The sequence below is a fragment of the Panthera pardus genome, unplaced genomic scaffold (genome assembly GCF_024362965.1).
Source record: "Panthera pardus isolate Hobbes unplaced genomic scaffold, ASM2436296v1 HiC_scaffold_8, whole genome shotgun sequence".
Lineage (NCBI taxonomy): Eukaryota > Metazoa > Chordata > Mammalia > Carnivora > Felidae > Panthera > Panthera pardus.
Genome location: NW_026527013.1, coordinates 135,901,797 through 135,921,181, shown reverse-complemented (window position 1 = coordinate 135,921,181; position 19,385 = coordinate 135,901,797).

Sequence of the window (19,385 nt, the reverse complement as noted above, 5' to 3'; positions counted from 1 at the left end):
ACATACCCTAAGTATATTATTTAACATAGAGCAGTTGAAACCAGAATATATCACATTTTCAAGTCTCTTTTTCTGAGTGAATGAAGGTCTTATCCACTAATGTGTAACTGTCCTTGAAGACATTATGTTTAGGTGTCTATCTCCAACATCATTTGACGGATGTGATTAATTAAGAGATGTCTAGAACTGTTATTAAACTCAAAATACACAGGTAAACATCCAGAGAAGGCCTTCCAGATGGTCTTTGGGGAGTGTAACATAAATTCTTCATGAAAAAAATTTGCTCTAACATTAATCATCTATTCCTGACTAATAAGTGCATCCTTTCCCTTGTCTCAATTGTTCTATTAATAATTTGCTGCCATGTCCCTAAATTCTCTTAGTAGATGTTATTTCTTCAATGTTGATATGATTTATGATTGCAAAAGACAGTTTATAATATTCTGTAACTAGTGGATTAAAACACCTGTTACATTTTGGGTGATGCAAAATTCCTAATGCATACATCAAAAGAATAAATGGATGACTATAGGAACATAAGAATAATAGATCTAAAAATGCTGGTACTCTGAAAACAAAATCCTTGTTCTAGTATACAGTGCAAACTATACAGTACCACAGTTGGCTAGTACAGAAGATATCATCGGAAATTATCTGAGTCAAACATAATCATAACTCTCCCTAGACTTTGGTTATTTGGTAGCTCTTAAAGGCAAGTTTTCTACTATGTGGAGAAAAAAAAAACGTCTTCAGTAAGATAAAGACAAACAAGTGCAATAGAAATAAAGTTTTATTTGTACAAGATAAGTACATTCTAGAGATTCCCTGTACAATATTGTGCCAATGGATATTGAAAATGTGCTTTCCTGGGGCGCCTGGGTGGCGCAGTCGGTTAAGTGTCCGACTTCAGCCAGGTCACGATCTCGCGGTCCGTGAGTTCGAGCCCCACGTCAGGCTCTGGGCTGATGGCTCGGAGCCTGGAGCCTGTTTCCGATTCTGTGTCTCCCTCTCTCTCTGCCCCTCCCCCGTTCATGCTCTGTCTCTCTCTGTCCCAAAAATAAATAAAAAACGTTGAAAAAAAAAAAAAAAAAGAAAATGTGCTTTCCTATGAAGGTTTTTAAAAAACAGATGAGATGTTCACCTATGAAAATAGTTCTGACTTTTGTAAATAGTTAACAATTTGTGTTACACATTTAAAAATCTGTTGAGAGAGTAATCTCATGTTAAGTGTTCTTCCCATAGTTAAATTAAAATTTTGAAAAGCTAATATACCTAAAGAAACTGAGCTGAGCCTTTAAGGAAACTTTGAGTTCTTGGTTCCATTATTACTGAGGCCTACATGTATCCTTGTTCTTGAATTCCAGTATCCCTGTGCAACTCAGATTTTAACTGGATCACCTGCCCCTTAAGAGCTAGCTAATGGACTTGAACCCCAATCCACGATTTGTGGATAATTCAGAAAACTTACCAGATTTCTGCTAATCCCTAGGTATTGGGAGGTGGGGGATGGAATGTGGAAGTGGCTTATATTTTCATGGTCATTTTTGGCTTTTGCTGAATTAATTCTATTAATTTTTTTCTGATTGATGATGATCTTCTCTGATTCGTATGAATCCTGTCATGGAATTTAGCCTCAGTCTCGTTCTGTAATTCTGTAAAACAAGTAAACTTCAAAGCAACAACACAACCACAGAGTTTTCTGCCTCTCAAACACAGCATTTGTAGGCATGACAGATTCTACTGAAGATTTGAAGAAGCCAGAATAGGATTTACAAAAAAAGGTGGAAACGATGAACTTTTAGTATTACATTTTTGAACACCCCATTCCAGGATTTTCCCCAGTAGCCCTGTTTCCCCATTTGGAATTCCAGCTTTTCATTATCATATGGATTCCTTTCTTCCTCTATTCTATCTTCCTCTTCTCAACATCTTCAGGAGCACTACAAATTATTGTCAGAGCATGGCTTTGAAATTCAACTCAAAGCCCAGATTTGCATATTCAAGTCCTTCCAAGGATTCAATAGAAAAGAAATTAACTTCACAATGCCCACCCTGCTTACACAGCAGTTTAGTTAGCAATTTCCCTATCACTCCTATAATAAATTTGTCTTTTTGTTTGTGCTAAGTCAAACTTAAGAGTCTGAAACTCGCAAATCAATGCATAATGTACTGGCAACAACCAATGTGGATTAGTAAAATATCTTATTTATACAATATTTCAGCAAAGCTTTTTACTTTCATGTATGCATTGTTCCCCTGAAGAGGAAGGCCAATGTGGACTGTCTTATACAATAATTTTATTAAATATCTTTACCTTCAGATATATAGGGCACTTCCAGCCAGGGTTATACATGTAGGCAAGCAGAGCTCTTTGGAGACACGCTTTAATTAACAAGTATAATAAATGTTTAAGTAGATAGAAGTGACATAATTAAATTGTGTGCTTCTAGATGGCTTTAAAAGAGTTAGATTTTCTGCAATATTATTCACTAACTACTCCTTTTGTGGGTAAATCTATTTTTCATGGAGAATAAAAAAGTAAAATCCAAACAATCCAAACTCAAACTACCACATTCCCTGAGCTGTTAGTAGTCTAGATAGGAAACACATATTCTAGATGTCTGTTAGTATTTCTCCATTGGACTTCCTCAAACAAGTAATATATTTCTAATTTGAACATCTCCAAAATCTCTATTGTATTTTTTTAGATACCCAAATTGTTAGTTAATTAATATCTCCTGTGTAAGATGTGTTAGCAGTACTCAATCCTTTCATTTCAAACTCTGCAGTCTCACTGAAATTAAGAATTAAATACATGAAGAGAGGTAAACAGAGATTAGGGCACACACTTGAAATCAAGGTAATGACCTAATCAGCACAAATGAGTGCATTTCCCCCTTGAGGCCCTTCCTCTTCAGTTTAACACCGCCAGGTATCTGCATCTGTGTCCACCTTTCCTTTCCCTTGGAGAAGTGAAGAGCTTCTCCAGCAAGGGCAACATTTGAAGCTTCCAATTCTTGGATTTATTGTTACAATTAGAAACAGATTCAGAAATCAGAGTACAGAAGCAGATATTGTATGAGACATCTGGCAAACACTGTGATGTGGCCTGCAGATCCCCCTTAAAAGACCCACTGCCCAGCTGTGAGGCATGTGGTTAGCTGTGGACCTTCACCTCTTAGCGTCTTCAATGTCTGCCTTAGCTTCTGATGTAATATTTTTACATTGGCTGTCAGCCAAAGACTGATTAAATCTAGGTAAAGGACAGGACTGCACCCAATCAGCTTTCCTCTGACATATCTTTACTCCTGAGTGCCCTACCAGGCTGGCAGAGACATTCCTAGTTCTTCATGGTATTACCCTCCAATAAAATTTTTGTCCCAGCATCTGATGTCCAGATCACCCAGTGGTCACAGCTGGTACCAGGAATGGTGTGAGAAGGCAGGCAGTAAAATGGGGTCTGAGACTGTCACTCATTCCTCAGCTGGCAATGTAGATTCCACCCTGAGTGGCGAGTGGAGTATGGACAGACTTTGGCACAAGGGAGTATTCCAGTTGTTGAAACCTTTACCTGTTGCCACCTGGCAATGTGTCCAGGGAGGGCTATACCTTAGTGTTGAGGATTTAGGCATTTGAACTATACGGGGAGTTAATAAATGTAAAGATAATAGAATTAAATAATTTTTACTAAGTTCATCACTGCCCTAAAAGTGGATAATGAAGAGCTCAGAGAAATTAACAAATAACTGAAAGCTAAGTGTAAGAGCAGGAGAGTCTATCTGGTAGCTAAAAAGCATCCTTCCACTCATGCAGCTGGCAAGCAGAAAAAGATGAAAATCAAGGTCAGTCTTCAACAGTCAGAGTTACTGAGCTTCAAAGATGGTTGAATGTTCTATATAGCATGAGTTCTCATACTTATGTCAGATCTTAGGATTCTGTCACATGGTATAGGAACATCTAAGTAGGTACCCCTGAAGATTTTGATTCCCCACCATTCTGAGTGTACAGAATGGTCCCCACCCTTCCATATTAAGAACTAGCTCTCCCCCCACATGGAAAGATAATACAGAGGTTTCTTCCATACAACAAAACAGTTGCCCTCTCAGTTTTCCTGACCTCTACTCCTGACCAACAGACTTATAGTAAGTGTTAAGATTTCTAGCAGAAACCAGAAAAAAGTCACCCAGAGTGAGTGAGGTTGAAATATTTGAATTGCTGTGGCAGACAATAGAGTAGGAGATTAAAAACTCAGTGATTTAGGTCTGCTGGAACAGTTATGTTAATGAGACCATAAGACCGAAGAGAAAACGGTGTTCTTTGAGAAGGCCTAGAAAACACACTGTTTACCAAGACCATAAGGAATGTGCTGGTATGAATGTCATTAGCATCATAAAATGTTCAGTGGTGATTCTTTGTAGGCCAGGGCTGATGATAGAGGCTGTCATAGAAATGAGCTTGCTGATAGCAGTAGGACCCTGATGCAGTAAAGGTCGAGTGTGTGACTTAACTTCCAGAAGGCAAAGGATTACAACTATTGTAATACACAATAATATCAGAGTGGCATCCAGGAGTACTAACCAGTAAAGAGTTATAGAGATGGCTAATAGAACATGGCCTTCCCAAGAACCAATGCTCAGCTCTCAGTATGGCACTAGTCCTTGAGGGATCAACAACCGCTTGGCGGAAAGATGGCTACATTGGGTCCTTTCTGTTCTAGAAAGGGCAATAGTTTGTTAACACAGGCATAGATAACTATTCTGGTGATAGGTTTGGCTTTTCTGCCTGCAGGGCATCAATCAAAACCACTACTCTGGAGTTTACTGAATGCCTGATCCAACACAAGATGGGCATCTAACCAGGATGAGGACAGGTGTGATCCTTTAAGGTCTTGCTTTTAATATTTGTTAGGTAGAACTGAGCTGTGGTCAGTATAGGCTGACTGTTCTGAGGCAAGACTCTTCTGCATACTATTCGCAATGCCCTATGAATCGTGACGTTTTGTATGTGGCCTTTGAGAACAGGCACTCTTCCCAGCCCCATCTGAGCACCAAGCAGAGTTACCTCTATTCAATATTTCAGTATAGTTCTTTCCCTGGCCCTGGGAAGTTCCTTCATACACTGGTGCTGATCTGTACTCAGCTGAACATTCTTGAGGGGCTTTCTGAAGATCTCTGGAATTCTCTGCTCAGCTTTCTCCTCTCTCGTATTCTGTCCTGCAAACTATAGCCACTCTGGCCTCCCCACACTGTCTGCTCCACCTTCTTAAGTGGAGTCAGCCAGCTTTTGCCTGGGTTCTCCAGCTTGAAAACTCAAGGCAGTATGCTGAGATAATTATATGACTTATCTGTTGCTTGTTTTTCAAGGATTATTGTCCTTTATTGGAAACTATTGTGTATGTATACATACATACGTGTTTACATTTATCACTCCCATTTTATATTTCCTTTGTTTGTTTGTTATTTCAGGGAGTACTAGAAACCCAGTCCATCTTGGTCAGAAGCAGATGTCTTCTCACATTTAAATACTCTGTAAGTATGAATTACCAATTAAATTGGTAGTCTTAAAGATTTTCTGTTATCCGTTTGTTAGAGTAACTCTCTAAAGATCACTTCCTGACAATATCATCAGCTGTTCTGCCTTTTACTTTAAGATGAAAAGTGAAAACATTAAATCTCTCTAGGTACGCATCAAGAGATATTTTCACTACCCCTTATATTCAAGCTGTCCTCTTTAAATATTAAATATATTTTTATATTTTACTGCCCACAGCACATGCTACCTTAGGAAGGGTTACTTATAGAATTATTTTTAGTAGGTCTACTTTATTCAAAAGAGAGGAAAGGCATTTCCCCAAGGAATATTTATAAATATGTTCTCTAAGCCAGGGCAGTAATAATTCCAAAGCTTCTGGCTCAGTGTGTAAATCAAATATGAAAATCCATAAGAACTTTTGAGACCTTTTGCTGTGGGCCTTAATTCAAGCTTTTCAATAAAGCTGGATTTAACCAACTAGCACTTAGGTTTAATTCAATTAAACAAGTGTATATTGAGGATCATTTTGTGCAAAGTCCCAAAGTACCATGAGGAGGAGTGGACAGAGCCAGTCCTTTAAGTGCTGACATGATTACCGTAGGGACATATTCTTTAGGTAAACTTCTATACAAATCAACACAGGAAATGCCATTAGTGGTGGTCCCAATAAACTCTCACCAAGGATCCAATGAGCTCTCATGAAGAAATGTAAAATTTGAAACATGCCTTACAGAGTTTCCACTGGAAGTAATAGGACAAGGCTGTTTAGAGAGTGGGATCAAAATCAGCAAAGACACAAATGAAAAATAAGCACATATTTAATAAATTCAGATTGGCTAGGGTGAGCCATGCATGTGTACATGCATGAGAGTAAACTGAAAAACTGGGAGCTGGATCCTCTTTGTTGAAGGCCTTTGTTGACAAGCAGAGAAGTTTCTGCCTGATGACAATAAGGTGCTTCTGAAAGGTTTTGAACTTGAGAATAACTGTCAGCAAAACAAATAATATACAATGATGTACATAAAATAATGAATTAAGGAATTGGGGCATTAAAAGGATATAGAAGAGATAATCAGAAAACAGAAAAATTAGAACAAACCAAAAATGTTTTACAGAATATTTTTAATAATATGCTGCTTTCTAAAACGTTTTATTTATTTTGAGGGGGGGGGGGTGGCGGGGGAGTGGGGAGGAGAGAGGGAAAGAACGAATCCCAAGCAGTCTCCACACTGTCAGTGCAGAGCCAACATGGGACTTGATCCCATGAACTGTGAGATCATGACCTGAGCTGAAATCAAGAGTTCCAAGCTCAACTGACTGAGCCACCCAGGTGCCCCCATAACATGATGCTTTTAAAAGATAAATAAAATTCTGAAGTGGAAGAAACAACATCAGCCCAGAAAGGAGATTCAAAGGAAGAGTAAGAGTGGAAACTCACCTCTAAAAATTCTTCATTACAGAAAGTGGAGGTGAATTTTTAGAAAAGAAAATATAAATGCCTAACAAATTTGAAAAATGCTCAATTTCAGAAATAAATTAAAACAATAAATTCCACTTTCACTTTTAAAATTATCAAATGTCAAAAAATGGCAAGATCTAAAATGGTTAAAGATGCCCTTAGGCACTACATACCATGAGGCTTAAATTGTTTAAATCCTTGTCCTCGTAATTTCCCCTTCAATGACCCTATCCTAATGAGATAGAAATTCAGAAAATAAGTTATGTGCAAAGACAGTAAACACATTATTGCTTGCATTCTTAAAGCAGTAAAAATAATTTTAGTTGCTCAAGCAAAGGAAAATAATACTTTGAACCATGAAGGAGGTCAGGTTTAACCCTTACGCCTACACCTCAGGAAGTTATCTACCCAGCCCCATCCATCTAACCACATTTCAGTAAATTATAATCTATACCACTCTTATATTATCATGGAAGGGCATTCCTTTCCTACAAGACTACATCATATGAAACATAATGACTTCCTGACACCACAGATCACAGCACAAACACATGTATAAGAAATACAGAAGGGAAAATGATGTAAAAAAGAAATGAATATAAAATGAATATAAAATTACAATTTTAAGGAATTTTTTTTAGAAAACCCTGCAACTTAAGACCTACTAATGTTATTTAGACATTCTTCTTCTTTAAAAAACGATGGGAACATAAAAGTAAATTAAATATGATCTTCACCTTCAAAGAGCACACTGCCTAGTGAAAGCACAAAAAAGTATCTGTGAAAATATAATTGAATAGGTCAACCTCATTGGACTCTACTCAAATGGTCTCTGATCTACAAAATATCAAAAAACATTTTAAGCAACTTTAAATGAATAATTTTCATATGCTATTAAAAAAATCAGTTACTTATAGCTTAGAGCTAAAATTAGTACATAACTTTATTGCTAGTTACATTGCTAGTTTATTGTGTGGGGGGGGACTTATTTACAAGTGATTTTAAGTCTAGTTCTCAATATAAATTGGTAAAGAAAAAATGATTTTTTTCTTTTAGAATACTATTTTTCTTTAGAATACAACAGATGGAATTTTGAATTTATTCAAGATTTACAGTATCCTATTTGTAGGATCCCAACGAGCATATCTATAATTGAAATTGCAATCTTAGGAAATATGTTTTAGAAGAGGTGTTTTAATTTATTGGCAGGCTAATAATCTTTAAAAAGGTGGACTAATTTGCTTTTCCCTGTCACAGATAGACTGTTTTAAAAAGCAGAATTTGCTGATAGACTTATTGCTAATATTTTAGTTGATACCAAAACAAGTTTATAAAGTTAAATTACTATTGTGGAATAACTGAATGTTGAGATACCTACTACATACAACATCATAAAATTGAAGTGCTTATATTATAAAAGTTTAATACCAACGTTTTATAGATAAACTATACCATAAAAGCTAACCAGTTCTTGAATCTCTCTTTGTGTTTCTGAACCCATATATTAAACAGTAAAAATACTGTTATGTTATCTAGGTTAGTTTAAAAAAATTAATTAATATTGACAGTTGAATTTACTATTTGAAGCATCATTCTGATTAACATTCCATACCTAATACTGTCTATACTAGCACAAACAAATAAACAGAAAGTTATATATATATAAGACTATGGAAACTTTAAAACACTGCTCCTTAATTATGGATCTAAAACTAGAAGTGTTTTTAAGACAGGATTTTAGTTCGAAATCTGCTTTCAAGCCAGGAGATAGTAAATGACTGTTTCAAAGCCACAAAGTTAGGAGGTGCACAAGAAGAATCAAGATTGTTTCTTTATTCCTAGTACAGTATTATTTCCACAACATCATCATATCTCCCAGAATTAAGAAGGAACTTAATTTTAGTTTCTTTCATTAACCGAACATTTTTCATTGTTAAGCTAGATATTTAAAAAATTATCTAGAAGGAAATGATAATGTTAATACCTTATTACTACTTATTACTCTTGTATTTATGTTATAAAAATACATCTCTTGTCTAAAAAAATTAAAAAGCAGTGTTTTAAGCAATTTTAAATGTTTAAAGACACATGTGATGATACATTATATGTATATAATATGTACATATTATATGTGTTTAAATATATGTATATATATTTAAAGATAACACATTGGGGGTATCCGGGTAGCTCAGTTGATTAAATGTCTGACTCTTGATTTTGGCTCAGGTCATGACCTCACAGTTCATGGGTTTGAGCCCTCTATCATGCTCTGCGCTGACAGAGTCTGCTTGGGATTCTCTCTTTCTCTCTGCCTCTCCCCTGTTCGCTCTTTTTCTCTTTTTCTCTCTCTCAAAATAAATAAATAAACTTAAAACATAATAATAAAGCATATGGAAACTTATTCAGTGGAAACTAAGGATAAACACTACTGTAAACATTGACTATGTTAACCAATAGTTACTATATATAGTCAACATTCATAAAATTCAGAGAAGATATTCTCCAATACTGCATTATCTATCATGTCAGCTAATGCTAATAATAATTAGGCACAGGGAAGAAGGCTAGATTAAAAACCTAAATTACAGATGCCATCTGCCAACCAAATTTGGTTTGAGTAGAATATATGAAAATAATTTAAATTTTTTTAACGTTTATTTATTTTTGAGACAGAGAGAGACAGAGCATGAACGGGGGAGGGTCAGAGAGAGAGGGAGACACAGAATGTGAAACAGGCTCCAAGTTCTGAGCTGTCAGCACAGAGCCCGATGCGGGGCTGCAACTCACGGACCGCGAGATCATGACCTGAGCCGAAGCCGGCCGCTTAACCGACTGAGCCACCCAGGCGCCCCTGAAAATAATTTTAAAATGATCATCCAGAAAACAGTGAAAGAGATGTAAAGGACTCTTTTTTTTTCACAAATGTATTGTCCTAGTTTGGTGTACGACAAATATACCTCACTTCTATGCCTCTAATACAGTTTAATTTATTTTCAAAAACTACCTAATATAATTGTTGAATTTCAGGATTCTATTACTTATTCATAATTTTAAGGATTTTGATATATATTCAATTCATTTTATTTAGTTATTTGGGATGTTTATTTTGCTATGCTTTATTTATTTTTATATTTTCATTAATATTCTATTCTGGATTAATCATAGTAGTGTATATATGCATGCATATACACAAAGAATCTCACTAATTTGGAAACATGTTTAATCCAACAGGTTTTGAATTATCCTGAACATTTATTCTTCCTTCTTACCAAAGAGCCGTATAATCCAATAGAAAGCTGGACTAGGTCCTTTCATTGACCCTACAGGAAAAATATTCTTTTGCCCTGAATTAATAATTCCCAGAAATTAGTGATATCAAGTAGTTCTTCCTCTTCTGTAGATATTTGACAGTAGAGATATTCTTTTCTAATGCAGGTATAAAAGTGGGGGGAAAAGCCACTGTGATCTCCAGGGCATCCCAAACTTTAGTGTGCATATGAATCATCTGGGAATCTTGTTAAAATGCAGATTGTGACTCAGTAGGCCTGGAGTGACCCTGAGATTCTGCCTTTCTAATCGTGGTGATTCCACTACTCCATAGGCCACACTGAGGAGCAAGAAGTATACCAGTTTTCTTTTTTTCTTTAGCCCTTTCCCAACGCATGTGAGTTTCAATAGCCCTAGAAATGTATTTCTGACATTATTTAGTTAGGAATCAGAATGCATTAGAGAAAATAAACAGCTGTCTTCCATCCAGTGTTACAGTTTTACTTTAAATAAACCTAGAATCGAACCATTATACCATATTTCAAGTTATTATCAGTTAAACAGGTTTTTCTTGTCTGTCTTGCAATTTAAGCACCATTTAAAGCCTTCTTTGGGAATATAAATTCTAAAATCAAAAAAACTGACTTAAGTTTTTTTAGAACTTAAAAGTTCTAAATGAACTTTTAGAACAATGCCCATTTATAAATTTGGAGTCACTGTATTTTATAAATTCAAACAATAAAAATCCTTATGCATCAAGAAAATATCACAATGGTCCAGGTAAAATGCTACGATATATGGTAAATATTTAAAAATACAACCTTGAACTGTATGAAACATAATTTGTTTGTATAATGTAGAGAAATTATGGAAAATAACAAATAAATAAAGTTATAAAGTGAAATACTGACAGTTTTTAAAATACAGTTTATATAGCAATAGAATATATATCGTGTTTCTAATGCATATTCTTAATGTGTTTACCTTAGTCAAATATATTCATTCATCAAATATTTATTGAATACCTCCAACCTATACAAAGGGATATAAATAATAAGGCATAGCCCAGAATCTCTAGAATAAGACAGTTTAATAAAAAGCTTAACACATAGTATCAATGCAACATGAGAGAGATTAGATCAGTATGAGCAATACAGGTGGGAATAGTTCTGCTTCCTAAAGTCAGGGGAGTTTTCATTGTGCAGATAGAACATAAGCAGGATCTTGAAAAACAAGCAGTTTCCTTAATTGAAGGAAGCCATATGCAAATATGGAAACCATATTTGCAAAGGCACAGAGACTGGAAAGAGCTTTTAAGTATGAGCAAATAAGTCAGTGAGATCCCATCCCTGGGCACGTGAGGCAGGCTATGCTGGAGGAGAAGGCAAGAAAGGTGGATTATACCAAAATTAGGAGAGATCTACGCCAGGTCAGGGAACTGAGAATCGACGCTCTAGTCTGGACCATTAGTCTTCACACTAAGCAGTGTACCTCCTGGATTACACAAAGACTTTCCAAGGGCACACAAACAAAATAATCAAAGCCATATATACTCTTTCCTAAAAGTGATCTGAGAAAGAGACTAAATAAAGTTCGTGATAGTTTTTCTACTCTTTTCCCCCTATTCTAAAAGAAAGGTATCACCTAGATCTTAATAGAGTGCATTGCCCTAAGGAGTAAAGCTGTCCCTGAATCAAACAGAGGTGACAGTTGATATAATTCTTTGTTGAGAAAGTACCTCTAATATTGCATAATAAAACTGGTAGAAAATCATATGCTTTTCATTTCCTTGCTTTCAAAATATTAAAAGGTAACCTAACTGTGTTGTCACATGATAGATCATTAAAAATAATATTTGGTAGTAGATTACCATACGATTTTTGGCATGTAATTCTAAGACTCTATACAATCCCAAATTGAAGGATATTGCTAAGAAAAAGAAAACAAAATACTTCTATTTCCATCTAATCTTGTAATAAATTTTCTCAGTATTTCTGTATACAAAAAAAAGACCTTACATGCTGAGTAATTTACCCGTGACTATATGAAATAATTGATAAAATCTTTATAAATCCCTAAAAGATATAATTGCAATATTGCAATAATATTAAGTAATTATTAATGACATCTTTTAAAGCTTGAGCACTTCTTCCCTGGTAATTAAGAGCACTAAATGTTTATAGGATCAGATAAATTTTCAGAAATACAGTTCTAGAGACAAGGATCAAATGGAGAAGTGGAAAGTAGCTAGAATATTCTTGCAATAACTCAGGTCAATTTTATACAGACTTTTTATTATGGAATTAAATAATAGTTCATTGAATTAAATAAATTGCTTGACTATCTTATTTATCCTAGTAATCTACTTTTTTTCCCTGATCTGATCAATCTTATGACAGAAAGATTGGGACTGTTTTCACAAAAAGTCAGATAAAGGTACATTAGTAAAAACATTTTAACTCAGTAAGGACTTTTTGGTCATTAAAAGGATCCAAATACTTCCTTTAAAAAGAGTGAGAGTCCAGTTGATTTGGTTTTTCTTCTTCCTTTCCCCCTTCCACTTGTTGATTACATGATATTCAGATTTCTAAGTCAATGCACATAGTTTTCCTTTTGTGAACTTGTCTTAATAAAATGTCTTCTTTTTCCCTTCAAGTTTCAGTGTGGGAAAGATTTCATCAAGTTACTAGTACAGTAAATGGTATAGTAATTTGTCTGTATAATTTAATATCTACTGATTTACATTTAAATTATCTGATAAATTATTTGCTTTATTATATAGTGTCTATAAAACAGTACTCAGTGGTGGTATAAAACCAGTGGCAATGGGAAACTGGAATAGAGCATATGAAGTATTACTAGCCTGCAACAGGTAATGAGCAGCTAGATTGCTAAAAATTCTAGGCTTGCTAACAATTTGCATATATGACTAATTTAGGAAATATATAGTTGAAGCAATTGCCTACATTTCAAACATTCCTGTGAAAGTCAATAAAAAATTACTTATTGGGGTTTGTTCCACAATGCCTGCTTTATTACTGTGTGGTTTGTGAAGAAACTTTTCCAAACAAGTTGTCAGTCATGATATAAATTCAGCTCCATTTGAAAAAAGTTATCCTCAAATGATTGTAAACTTGGAGAGACTAATTGAGTGAATCAAAAATCTGCAGCTGAAATATGCATGACTGAGAATATTACCATAAGTTATATGTATTGACATAAATTAGTATTTTTTTGGCATGGCAGAATTGCTAGGCATTATTTAATTCAAGTAAAAGAGGGAAAGTAGATCTCCTACTAGTAAACTTTCACATACAAAATGACAATAACTCTACAGAAGATGAACTCCATACTGATTTTCTGCTGGATACTGTTCCAGTTACTCTCTCAGTAATCTCAGGTGCTCCATAAATATTGGTTAACTTGAATTTTCAGTGAAGTTACACACACATGTAGTTGTCTGCCAGACACCCTCACTCTTTTGGCTGATACCACTGATGAAAATCAGGACCATGTATTATACCAGTTGGGTTTTATATAGTGCATCCATAGAAACAGCCCCCCCACCTTAATTGAAATTAACTAGAAAAATATCTAATTAACTAGAAGAATGTTCAAGTTCATGTGCCCTAAATCCTGACCAGTAAACCAGATTAACCTCCTAAAACTCCTAAATCAATTATTAACAAACTGCTGCAAGAAGATAATTACCGTATTTAAATAATACTCCCAACTTTAAGTGCTTTCATATCTCTTCTTTCATATACTCAGAGGTTTTTAGAGCACAAAAAGACACGTACCTTCCTCTCTCCAATCATAAAAGAATAAAATCAATTTGTAGACACTGAGGACCTACTCTGTACCTGGCTCTATTAGCTACTAGGAACTCAGTGGCAAGTCATAATTCCTACCATCTTGTCATTTGCATCATAGCCCCCAAAGCAGACAATAATTAAATATTAGTTATTTTAGTCATAGTGATTATTACTACTATAAAAGACTAATGTTGCCATAAGATGGATAACAAGGCACTTTGTCTATTTGAGCAATCATGGAAGGTGATCTTTGGGCATTCCTGGAACTAATTAACTGCTATTGATGTCTGATGGATGAGAAGTTGGCATGGCAGAGGGTGGGGATGGAAGAAGGCTGTGCAGGGAGCATTCCAAGTGGAAAATGAGACACCTTGTGATAGAATAGTCCTACATTATCAATCCCAGGACCGAAGAGCCATTTCAAAACCATGTAAGAGAATGTATAATTATATTGTAGCCAACATTAGATCTATCAAAGTTGTGCCTGAAAGAACTGGAATAAGATAAAATTTTGTTTTTACAATGAAACAATTGCTTCTCAAAAGTTCTTTTTCCTTGTCATTAATGCTAATGCATCTATGACTATTAATCTGTCTTTGTAAACTGTATATAATTAAGCCTTGCACTCTATCTGGCAGCTGTTATTCACATACAACTTTCACAACTGCAATTTCAATGAAGTCTTTTTTTATAGTAATTTGTCATTGTTCACTTAATCTCCAATGAAAATGATGTATACAGGAAGAATAAGGATAATCAGCAATCATTATTTTCACCCTTTAAGGTTTGAAAAGAAACTTTTTAAAATGAATGTAAGAATAACCCAGTTATTACAATTGTGAAAATATAATCTTCTTTGAGGCCTGTTTAATACCGATGGAAAGGAGGCTTTTAGGGAATTTCTAACACATAGGATTTTGAAAACAGAATTAAGAAATGTTTTAGTAAAAAAGATTTTAAATACTGAGAAATTTTCAGATTTAACAATTATTCTTTATAAAATGTTCTGAAATTCATTTACATGATGTATCAATTTTATGACAGCAAGATAAACCTGAAGTGAACAAACAAAAACCAAACTTATTTATAATCTGTTTTCTCCAGATAGCTATGTATCACAGAAATATGATTGACAATATCACAAGTTTCAAGATATTTATTTTATCTATTCTTCTTTCATATACATCTATATCATTACTTATTATACTCATATACAAAATTACTTTTAAAATATCTATACATTGTTAAACTAATTTTTTATAAAGTGTGAGCTTCAATGAATCAGGTATTTTGTTTATATAACACAAAAAGACTGGTTTGATTTGTTTTTTAAATTGATATATATCTTTAAGAGTTTCAAAATTCAATAACCTCACTGATTAATGTGGGATAAACAAAATGCCATCGTGTCTTAATATATATTATTTAGTGACTCTTTTTTTTTATTATGAAATTTATTGTCAAATTGGTTTCCATACAACACCCAGTGCTCCTCTCAACAGGTGTCCTCCTCAGTGCCCATCACCCACCTTCCCCTCCCTCCCACTCCGCATCAACCCTCAGTTTATTCTCAGTTTTTAAGAGTCTCTTATGGTTTGGCTCTCTCCCTCTCTAACTTTTATTTTTACTTCCCCTCCTCCATGGTCTTCTGTTAAGCTTCTCAGGATCCACATAAGAGTGAAAACATATGGTGTCTGTCTTTCTCTGTAGGACTTATTTGTTTCACTTAGCATAACACTCTCCAGTTCCATCCACTTTGCTACAAAAGGCCATATTTCATTCCTTCTCATTGCCATGTAGTATTCCATTGTGTACATAAACCACAATTTCTCTATCCGTTCATCAGTTGATGGACATTTAGGCTCTTTCCATAATTTGGCTATTGTTGAAAGTGCTGCTATAAACATTGGGGTACAAGTGCCCCTATGCATCAGCACTCCTGTATCCCTTGGGAAATTCCTAGCAGTGCTATTGCTGGGTCCTAGGGTAGATCTATTTTTAATTTTTTGAGGAACCTCCACACTGTTTTCCAGAGTGGCTGCACCAGTTTGCATTCCCACCAACAGTGCAAGAGGGTTCCTGTTTCTCCACATCCTCTCCAGCATCTATAGTCTCCTGATTTGTTCATTTTAGCCACTCTGACTGGCGTGAGGTGATATCTGAGTGTGGTTTTGATTTGTATTTCCCTGATGAGGAGCGACGTTGAGCATCTTTTCATGTGCCTGTTGGCCATCTGGATGTCTTCTTTAGAGAAGTGTCTCTTCATGTTTTCTGCCCATTTCTTCACTGGATTATTTGTTTTTTGGGTGTGGAGTTTGGTGAGCTCTTTTAGATTTTGGATACTAGCTCTTTGTCTGATATGTCATTTGCAAATATCTTTTCCCATTCCGTTGGTTGCCTTTTAGTTTTGTTGATTGTTTCCTTTGCTGTACAGAAGCTTTTTATCTTCATGAGGTCCCAATAGTTCCTTTTTGCTTTTACTTCCCTTGCCTTTGGGGGTGTGTCAAGTAAGAAATTGCTGCCCCTGAGGTCAGAGAGGTTTTTTCCTGCTTTCTCCTCTAGGGTTTTGATGGTTTCCTGTCTCACATTCAGGTCCTTTATCCATTTTGAGTTTATTTTTGTGAATGGTGTAAGAAAGTGGTCTAGTTTCATCCTTCTGCATGTTGCTGTCCAGTTCTCCCAGCACCATTTGTTAAAGAGACTGTCTTTTTTCCATCGGATATTCTTTCCTGCTTTGTCAAAGATGAGTTGGCCATACTTTTGTGGGTCCAATTCTGGAGTCTCTATTCTATTCCATTGGTCTATGTGTCTGTTTTTGTGCCAATACCATGCTGTCTTGATGATTACATCTTTGTAGTAGAAGCTAAAGTCTGGGATTGTGATGCCTCCCGCTTTGGTCTTCTTCAATATTACTTTGGCTATTCAGGGTCTTTTGTGGTTCCATACAAATTTTAGGATTGCTTGTTCTAGCTTCTAGAAGAATGCTGGTGCAATTTTGATTGGGATTGCATTGAATGTGTAGATAGCTTTGGGTAGTATTGACATTTTAACAATATTTATTCTTCCAGTCTATGAGCACTGAATGGTTTTCCATTTCTTTATATCTTCTTCAATTTCCTTCATAAGCTTTCTATAGTTTTCAGCATACAGATCTTTTACATCTTTGGTTAGATTTATTCCTAGGTATTTTATGCTTCTTGGTGCAATTGTGAATGGGATCAGTTTCTTCATTTGTCTTTCTGTTGCTTCATTGTTAGTGTATAAGAATGCAACTGATTTCTGTACATTGATTTTGTATCCTGCAACTTTGCTGAATTCACGTATCAGTTCTAGCAGACTTTTGGTGGAGTCTGTCGGGTTTTCCATGTATAATATCATGTCATCTGCAAAAAGTGAAAGCTTGTGGGTGCCTGGGTGACTCATCGGTTAAGCGTCGGACTTCAGCTCAGGTCATGATCACACAGCTTGGGAGTTCAAGACCTGTGTCAGGCTCTGTGCTGACAGCTCAGAGCCTGGAGCCTGCTTTGGATTCAGTGTGTCCCTCTCTCTTTGCCCCTAACCCACTTGCATTCTGTCTCCATCTCTCTCAAAAATAAATAAACATTAAAAAAAAAGTGAAAGCTTGACTTCATCTTTGCCAATTTTGATGCCTTTGATTTCCTTTTGTTGTCTGATTGCTGATGCTAGAACTTCCAACACTATGTTAAACAACAATGGTGAGAGTGGACATCCCTGTCATGTTTCTGATCTCAGGGGGAAGCTCTCAGTTCTTCCCCATTGAGGATGATATTAGCTGTGGGTTTTTCATTAATGGCTTTTATGATGTTTAAGTATGTTCCTTCTATCCCAACTCTCCTGAGGGTTTTATTAAGAAAGGATGCTGAATTTTGTCCAATGCTTTTTCTGCATCAATTGACAGGATCATACGGTTCTTTTCTTTTCTTTTATTAATGTGATGTATCACATTGATTGATTGTGAATGTTGAACCAGCCCTGCAGCCCAGGAATGAATCCCACTTGATCATGGTGAATAATTCTTTTTACATGCTGTTGAATTCGATTTGCTGGTATCTTATTGAGAATTTTTATATCCATATTCATCAGGTATATTGGCCTACAGTTTTGTTTTTGTTTTTTGGGTTTTTTTTGTTTGTTTTTTTGTTTTTGCTGGGTCTCTGTCTAGTTTAGGAATCGAAGTAATACTGGCTTCATAGAATGAGTCTGGAAGTTTTCCTTCACTTTCTATTTTTTGGAACAGCTTGAGAAGGTTAGGTATTATCTCTGCTTTAAATGTCTGGTAGAATTCCCCAGGGAAGGCATCTGGTCCTGGACTCTCCTTTGTTAGGAGATTTTTGATAACTGATTCAATTTCTTCACTAGTTATAGGTCTGTTCAAGTTTTCTATTTCTTCCTGTTTGAGTTTTGGAAATGTGTGGGTACTTAGGAATTTGTCCATTTCTTCCAGGTTGTCCAGTTTGTTGGCGTGTAATTTTTCATAGTATTCCCTGATAATTGCTTGTATTTCTGAGGGACTGGTTGTAATCAATCCATTTTCATTCATGATTTTATCTATTTGGGTCCTCTGCCTTTTCTTTTTGAGAAGCCTGGCAGAGGTTTATCAATTTTGTTTATGTTTTCAAAAAACCAACTCTTGGTTTCATTGATGTGCTCTACAGTGTTTTTAGATTCTATATGGGTTATTTCTGCTCTGATCTTTATTATTTCTCTTCTTCTGCTGGGTTTGGGGTATCTTTGCTGTTCTGCTTCTAGTTCTTTTTGGTGTGCTGTTAGATTTTGTATTTGGGATTTTTTTGTTTCTTGGGATAGGCCTGGATTGCAATGTATTTTCCTCTCAGGACTGCCTTTGCTGCATCCCAAAGTGTTTGGCTTGTTGTATTTTCATTTTCATTTTTTTCCATATATTTTTAATTTCTTCTCTAATTACCTGGTTGACACATTCATTCTTTAGTACGGTGTTCTTTAACCTCCATGCTTTTGGAGCTTTTCCAGACTTTTTCCTGTGGTTGATTTCAAGTTTCATAGCATTGTGGTCTGAAAGTATGCATGGTATGATCTCAATTATTTTATACTTATTAGGGTTGTTTTGTGACCCAGTATGTGATCTATCTTGGAGAATGTTCCATGTGCACTCAAGGAGAAAGTATATTCTGTTGCTTTGGGATGCAGAGTTCTAAATATGTCAAGTTCATCTGATCCAATGTATCATTCAGGGCCCTTGTTTCTTTATTGACCATGTGTCTAGATGATCCATCCATTTCTGTAAGTGGAGTGTTAAAGTCCCCTGCAATTAC